This window comes from Mustela erminea, chromosome 10 (genome assembly GCF_009829155.1).
Source record: "Mustela erminea isolate mMusErm1 chromosome 10, mMusErm1.Pri, whole genome shotgun sequence".
NCBI classification, from domain to species: Eukaryota; Metazoa; Chordata; class Mammalia; order Carnivora; family Mustelidae; genus Mustela; species Mustela erminea.
This window is the reverse complement of record NC_045623.1, coordinates 23,425,000-23,433,173: the sequence shown is the minus strand read 5'-3', so window position 1 is coordinate 23,433,173 and position 8,174 is coordinate 23,425,000. Positions and strand designations below refer to the sequence as shown.

The following is an 8,174-nucleotide window of genomic DNA, read 5'->3' as shown; positions in this document are numbered from 1 at the left end:
GGGTTTGGGCATATTCTGTGGAATCCAGCAGCCCGATGGCTAGAAATACAGAATCCAACAGCAGTGGAGTGCGGCGGAGGTGGGACATGACATGCTTTTAGTCACGAATTTATAAAACATATTTCTAACCTGCAAATAATCTAGCTAGAGGAGGGTAGGGCCTGCTCAAGAATTGATGAGCTTCTGATCCTAGGCAAAGGGGTGCTCTGCAGATCAAGTATGTCCTCTCTCTCTCTCTCTCTTTTTTTTTTGGCGGGGGTGGGGGGGCAAATATGTTTCCCTACTCATTCTGGGCCACCACAAAGACCAGATAGAAAGTGCAGAGACTTTTTTCTTTTGCCTCCTACTGCAAACCAGAAGAAGCACAGAGTATTATTTAAGGTCTGTCAGTGAACACAGGAAAGCATTGTACTCTTAAGGCAAATACATAAACCTCTCCTCTCCAAAAAAAAAAAAAAAAAAAAAAAGGGGGGGGTTTGGGCAAGAATAGCAATCCCAAACTCCAAACTTTCTTTTTTACAATAGAAGTATTTCTTATTCTTCGTGTATGTTCCAAGTTGGGATTTATTTATTTTTATTTATTTATTTTTTTCCCTAGTGAGTATGTGAGAACCCTGCTGGGCTTTTTTTTTTTTTTTTTTTTTTTGACAGAAACATGACATACGTTTTAAGGAATACTGTCATCCAGAAAACAATCCACCCTTTGCATTTTAACCTTGTTAAATTGGATCCGGATTCTCTTTAAGGCTGTTTCTCTCCCAGGATAAAACATTTTGGTTCTTAAACACTTAAGAGAGGTACACTGCTCGAGATGTACAGATAGCTTTCATTAGCACTAATGGGAGTTATGCTTCTACACCAGGAGAGAATAGAGCCTGAAGATTTTAAATTATGCTTGATGCAGATCTTCCAGATGGAATAAATTACGAGGAATGCTTAGGGGGGAAACGTCTAAATATCCCCTAAAGCCATAGTTTAATAGCAAAGCAATACTTCTGAGTAACGGAAGTGGAGTCAACAGTACTGGCTTTGTGCCTATCACCATGCTAAGTAGCTGATATTGACTCTTGAAAATTCTTTATTGGATTAGTATTGCACTTGAGTTCTATTATTTTTCCAAAGGACCTAAGAGATAGTTCTCTGTCTTGAATAGTCCACTAAAGTGGAATTCAGGTTGGTGCAGCTTTCAAGGCCATTTATCTTAAATTCAGTAAACTTCCAGATGGCAAGCCCTAATACCAAGATCTTTATTTTCGTTTCTTAATTACCCTTTCTGAAAATAGTGTTCCTTATCTCTTTCTTTTGGGTGCATATATTTTATTTTATTGTTTTAAAAATTTCTATATCTTATTTTGCTTTGAGAATTATTGCCCACATCTCCGAGATCACTGGAATTATTTCCTGTATTGTTCATTGTGACACATCTCCCGTCTATTTTAACATTTGCTACATTTTATTTTACTTGAGACTTTTTGCTTTGAAAGTGATTGCCTGCTTCCTCCTACCAAAATAACTGAAAAATTAGAGGAAATTTTTCTAAAGAGTCATTTCTTTTATGTCATCTTTTGGGACCGTCTTCACTTGAAATTTTTCCTCTCTCTTCCAGTGGGAATCACACACGATTATGAAGCAATACTGATTACTATTGCGGGTAGGAGAAAGGTAGAGCAGAGGAGGGAGAGGAAGGCCAGATGCCACCAGGAGAAGATGAGATGACTGCTGGTAGGGCAGATTGGCTGGGGAGTTCACTGTGGCTCCGATCACCTCGGAATCATTCAGTATCCCAGCATTGCCTGGACTTGGAGAAGTGCAGTCATGCCAATCACTTTTAAAGAAACTCTAGTAGATAACCTAGACAGACAATTCATGATAATACAATGGAAGGTATTATTTTCTAGAGTGGGATGGTGCTGCTTGCTATTCAGGACACTTTTTCAATCTAACCGGAAACCAGATAAATAATCAGAGAGTTGTTCAGCATAGAGGAAGGTGAAATAAAGGATAATAAAGGATATTTCATCCAATTCAGGTGACATCCAGTGAATTATACCTGCTCTACAATAGGGTAACCTATCAGAGGAGCTTACATGCTCCAGATTCCCAGTCACTCTCCCCAAGGTAGGCTGGAAACTACCAATTTCCGGGATGTTGACATCTATTTTTATTTTTATTTTTTTCATCTGACCATCCTCCTCTGGTGTATCCATCCTACTTTATTTTTCTTTAACATATTCTGTCCTCCTTTAGACAATGATACAATTCAATCTCAATAGCTCTTGCCTACCAAATTACAGTTACTTTGATTTTGCTTTTGAGCTTTTCTAAATTTTTTACATTTGTTAAAATCTACAGTTAGTACAACCATCATGGATGCATTTTTTTTAGTTCAGAAGGTACATTCATGTTCTTCAAGTTCAAGTTTCAAGTTCAGGGACAGAGAATACCACTTTGTTAATCATTATATGCTGCCACACCTGCATTATGATATTCTAATAATTTTTTTGAATCCTTATGGATGGACTGGGCTGTGCTGGTGTTCTGTGAAGTTCTAACAAAGCCAGTTTTTATACAGATGTTGAGAACTTCCCCCAAACCTTACAGGTATACGAGAGTAAGAGTTGGGTTCCACAGCTGGGTCTTCCTGGCTCTTTTCACTGTGTCCCTCAGCCTCCCATATTTTGTTTTTAAGGTTTTGTTTGAAATTACTAAAATGGGAAATAGCATTAAAAGCAGAAGAAGAGGGGCACCTGGGTGGGTCAGTGGGTTAAAGCCTCTGCCTTTGGCTCAGGTCATGGTCTCCAGGTCCTGGGATCGAGCCCCACATCGGGCTCTCTGCTCAGCAGGGAGCCTGCTTCCCCCTTTCTCTCTGCCTGCCTCTCTTCCTACTTGTGATCTCTCTCTCTGTGTCAAATAAATAAATAAAATCCTAAAAAAAAAAAAAAAAAAAAAAGGCAGGGGCGCCTGGGTGGTTCAGTGGGCTGAAGCCTCTGCCTTCGGCTCGGGTCATGATCCTAGGGTCCTGGGATCGGGTCCTGGGATCGGGCCCTGAGTTGGGCTCTCTGCTCAGTGGGGAGCCTGCTTGCTCCGCCTCTCTGTCTGCCTCTCTGCTCACTTGGGATTTCTGTCTGTGAAATAAATAAATAAAATCTTAAAAAAAAAAAAGAAGGCAGAAGACGACACTGCTTTACTGTTTTCTTTCCAGTTCTTCCTTGGGAAACTAACAGCATCTAGTCTCTGAACCTTATGTTCATTTTAACTGTGTCCCAGGATTGGGTTTAGTATCCATGTCTGCAATAATTAAAATGCAGCGGTAAAGTTATGAAAAGAGAAAGAGGAAAGTTGCATATTTCTAAGTGAAATAGACCAATCTGGAAAGGCTATGATTCCAACTATATGACATTCTGGAAAAAAGCAAAATTATGGAGACAGTAAAATGATCAGTGGTTGCCAGGGCATGTACGGAAGAAGGCATGAACAGGCAGAGCACAGAGGATTTTTAAGGCAGTGAAACTGCTCTGTATGATACTATAATGGTGGATGCATGTCATTATGCATCTGTCAAAATCTATGGCATGTACAATACCAAGAGTCGGCCCTAACGTAAACTACAGACTTTCGATGAGACTGAAGTAACAATACAGGTTCCTCAACTGTGACAAATTCCAGGGGGGATGTTGGTGATGGGTGAGGTTCTGCATACGTAAGGACAGGAGGTATAAGGGAACTCTCTGTACCTTCTGCTCAATTTTGCTGTGAACCCAAAACTGCTCTAAAAATAAAAGTTATTTTTAAAAAGTGCAGTGGAAAGTAGCAAGAGGAAGTGGGTGTTCGTTGGACACGATCCCTGCTCCCTCGTTAAAGGAGATGCAGCACCTCCAGTTACACAATCATTTCTCTGTGCTCGTCACCTTCCTTTCTCTTCTTCCACTCAGCCATCCTCACCCATTTTCCTCACAAAGCTTTAAGCGGAGAGTAAAGCATCTTTGTGTGCCTGTGTGTGTTGATCTGCAATTTCGGGAAAGAAGGGAAATAGGATTAGCGTTTTGCCTGAATAAAGGAAAGAATCACTTTGGTTTCTTCTCTCTCTCCATTGTCAAGATTTCCTTGGTAGAGTTGGAGACGGTGAGGAGGGATTGGAGGGGATAAAAATAAAATTCCTGAAGTAATTGTGAAGTGCTACATTCTTGTCACTTGGTATTTTTCTATCTCATAATATCTGTTATATTTCATAAGCATTAATCATCAAGAACTACAACTCCTGGGAAGGTGCTTTTTTCTTTGCCCCCCAAATAATCCAGTCCTAGAATTTAAAGGCTTTATATGACATTTTGTATGTCAAAGATCGCAGCGTCAAAAATCCATCAAATCGGACAGCTCACACTGTTACTGGAAAGGAACATTCAAATATGTGAACAAGCCTAATGGCCTCTCTTGCCTTTTAAGAATATAAATGGACAGTTCTTCACATGCACAGTGCTAAAATTAAATTCGCAGTATGGGGTGGCAAATGGGAAAATAACGACATGAGACACTCAGGGTGCCTGCTCCTTGCACAGTGGGGAGGTGAAGACGCCATGGGAGGCAGAAAGGGAAAAAATAGGCTAGGCCATCTAGACAGTGTTCTCTGGTTGGCATCGGAGAGGCGGTTGGGCAGGACTGACAGCTGGGCTACAAGCTGAAGAGGATGGGAGAGTGGGAGGAACAGGCAGGCTTGACTTCAAGCTGTTTCGTTTGCATATGGCCACAAGCTGGCTCCCTGTCAATCCACCGCCCACGCTCACCCCTCCTCATCCTGAGTAAATGTCCATTTTGGAATGTAGTCTGTCAGCCAAAGCCACTGGACATTGAATAGTTGATCTGCTCAGACAGAGTTTGTTCCAAGTATAGCAACCAGGAGAAAAAAAAAAAAAAAGGCAGAGGATGATGTAGGGCTCTGATGATTTTTTCCTTTATTGAGATACTATATTTTAGTCTTGGTGGAATGAAACTGATCTATTCGGTCAAGATAGGTGAAGGACATTCCAGGACAGACAAGGATGGATTTAAGAAGAGACCTGGAATTTAAATTCATTTAAAATTTGAATTTGAATTTAAATCCCCCCAATTCATTTTAACCTAATTATTGGCTGATATTTTGTTGGATTGTTTCTGCTGGGGGACCCTGGGGATCACAAAGCATGCTTGCTACCTCCATGATACTGTTTTAACTGTGCTAGCATAGTTTCTTCACAGTTTAAAACAATAGCTGAAGAAGTAAAAAAAAAAAAAAAAAAAGAATTGTTCAAACAGGATTTAATGAAATAGCCATCAACACCTGCATTCCATGAGAAGTACTAGAAAATTGTGTGTGTGTGTGTGTATGTCTGTAAATGAATGGGGGTGTGTGTGTATTTGCTTTTGGTGAAATGATTGAAGAGGAAGCATGCCAAATAAATGTATTTATGTTGATGGACTGCTTTTTTTAAAATCCTAATACAGTTAACAGTGTTATCTTAGTTTCTGGACAGTTTGCTGAAAGGATGATGATTGTGCACATGTTTGGTAGAAAGCTGTCAACATTTTCACTTGTGGAAATGAGTCCAAAGATTTGGACATTTTTAAAACGTGGCTTTTATCATTTTTTTTCAGGATCCACATGCAGGAAAAAAAAAAAAAACTGGGATCATCCACCAGTCAGAAGCCAAGTAACTCACTATTCATCTCAGTTCTGAATATATCAGTTTTACAAATTCTCTTCTACACAGGAATACAACCCAAGAGCAGCCCTACTTTCCCTCACCCCCACCCCACTTCTAGGAATTGTTTTGAGATCCATAGAAGAGGGGGCCTCTGTATTCACAAATGAACAGATTTACAATATACATTGGAAAAGCAATTCAATCATATATTTTGAAAATAAGAGGAATAACAATAAGCATGTCATGTATAAATCTATACATATAGATTTATATGTATATGTATACATACATAATTTAAATACAGATACATATTTTAAATATGTATTTAAATATATATTTTATACAGAAATACAGATACATATTTTAAAACCAGACGACTCATACTAAACAGGTGAGGTGTTCTGATTTAGATATGCATTTGACAAGAGAGGCAGTCACAGTATTTAGAAGTCACATTTAGAAGCACAACGTGAGAATGATACTAAAGTTCTAAGCCATAAAGGATAACTTATTAGTCGAGCTTGGAAGTTTTAAAATATGTAGCATAAAGGTGAGAGTGTATGTATATGGATTTCCCTTAAACCATCATCCTTAGCATTTTTAGACTGGAATAATTTAACTTTATAATTTTAAATAATTTGGTTTCCTTTCTCCCTGTTCTAGGTCAGTGGATCAACACTCCTCCTTTATTTTAAATGGTGGCATAGAAAGCTCAGGTGATCTGTTCCAAGTCACACAGTTAGTTAGCTGGTTTCAGAAAGAGCATTAGACGTTGAAAGAAACTATGAAGAGAAACTCCATTCTGTTGCCTCAATTATTAGCTAAGCCATATTGTAGTCTCATGGTTTACTACATGTGGGGCTAAGTGCTCACTGCTTAAATAAATGAAAGTGACTGAAAAGCGAACATGACTATGTTGGAGGAAAGCCTTTCTTAAATGTCTTCAGGCAAGAAATAGTAACTTCAGCGTGATCTCATATTGACGAAGGTTAGACATCCAGGAGGTGGCAGTAGGGAGTAACGAGTAAGTGTTCAGACATCGCAGGCTGAGAAGATTGATTACGTTTTCCCAAACAAGAGGGAACTAAGTGGCTCAGATGTGGCAGATGCATGAAGACATCGAAACAAATGAGAGACATTTTTCACAGACTGATAATGTTAAAGTCAGCTGGAGGAGGCTACGTCTCCTCAAATCCTGGATTGTCTCGATTCATTGGAACAATATGACTATTTTAAAATATGACATCATGGAGACATTTTCTGAGATCTGTAAGAGAGGGACAAGGCATTATAATAGGATTAGTCAGGCCAGATGAGTCTCATACTAGCCTTATAGGAGTAACCAGTGCAATTTAATTCAATATTGTCAAATGGTCAATCTGATTATGCTTGAGAGAGAGAGTGTGTGTGTGTGTGTGTTACAGGGGCACCTGCAGGGAGATGTTGGTCAATGTATTTCTCTACAGGAATTAGCCAGCAGGTAAAAGAACTAAAGGTGAGGGTTTTATGTGATTGTGTGTGTGTTAGTTATCTATTGCTGTGCAGCATACTGTCACCCAATTTAGAAGCTTATAAACAACCTAACCAGTTATCTATCACCATTTCTGTGAATTAGGAGTATGGAAACAGCTTGGCCAAACTGTTCTAAAGTGAAGGTTCTCATGAGATGTCAGGTGGGGCTACAGTGATCTGAAGACTTGACTAGGGCTGAAGGATCCTCCACAAAGGTCACTAACTCACATGACTGGCAAATTGCAGCTGGCTGTTGGTGGAAGGTCTCAGTTCCTCTCCCTGAGGGCCTTTCCATATGGCTGGGTTGACTTTCCTTATAATGTGGTGACTGGTTTCTACCAAAGCGAGCCATCCAGACAAACCAAAGCTTCAATACCATTAACAGCCTATCCTTGAAAGTCATGCTGTCATGCCTGTCTGTACTTTAGTTATCAGATAGACCAGCTCTGATTCATACAGGAGACTAACACGTGGTATGAATACAAGAAGCAAGGACTGTGGGGTCATATTGGAGGTTGGCTACCACAATCTATTAAGAGAAGTTCCCTTTGCTTTTGCAAGTAATTGGGGTAGAGCATGTTTTCACTGGAAAGTCCTTGTGAATACTTTTCATCAGATTGGGATGTTGAATCACAATATTTATTATATGCAGGAACACTGACAGAAGGTAGAAGTACATTGGGATTACCCTATGGAGTAATTATGGTAAGAATTGCTACCAAATAGTGGTAGGAGAGAAGACACAGCTGCACCACCCACGCCCATCATATTATCACGGTAAAAGAACAAAACCAAACACAAGCGAACCAAAGAAAAAACAGAATGACCCTGGAATGGCGAAAAAAATTTGTTCACTTTTTGTTTTAGAGACAAATATGAAAGACCTGTACTTTTATTTTTTTCATCTGTATCTTCTACCTCAAAAGAGAAAGGAAAAACTTGAAGTCTGTGGACATTCAAAAACATGACACAAGTGGCTTGCCA

At 39.5% G+C, this 8,174-nt stretch overlaps 1 non-coding gene across 1 annotated transcript; it reads right to left on the bottom strand.

The window, feature by feature from the left end:
• Positions 1-268: 268 nt before the first annotated feature.
• Positions 269-399, bottom strand: LOC116568399. The gene has a single exon (XR_004276605.1). It is a non-coding gene; the product is annotated as a small nucleolar RNA SNORA31 (small nucleolar RNA).
• Positions 400-8,174: the final 7,775 nt, after the last annotated feature.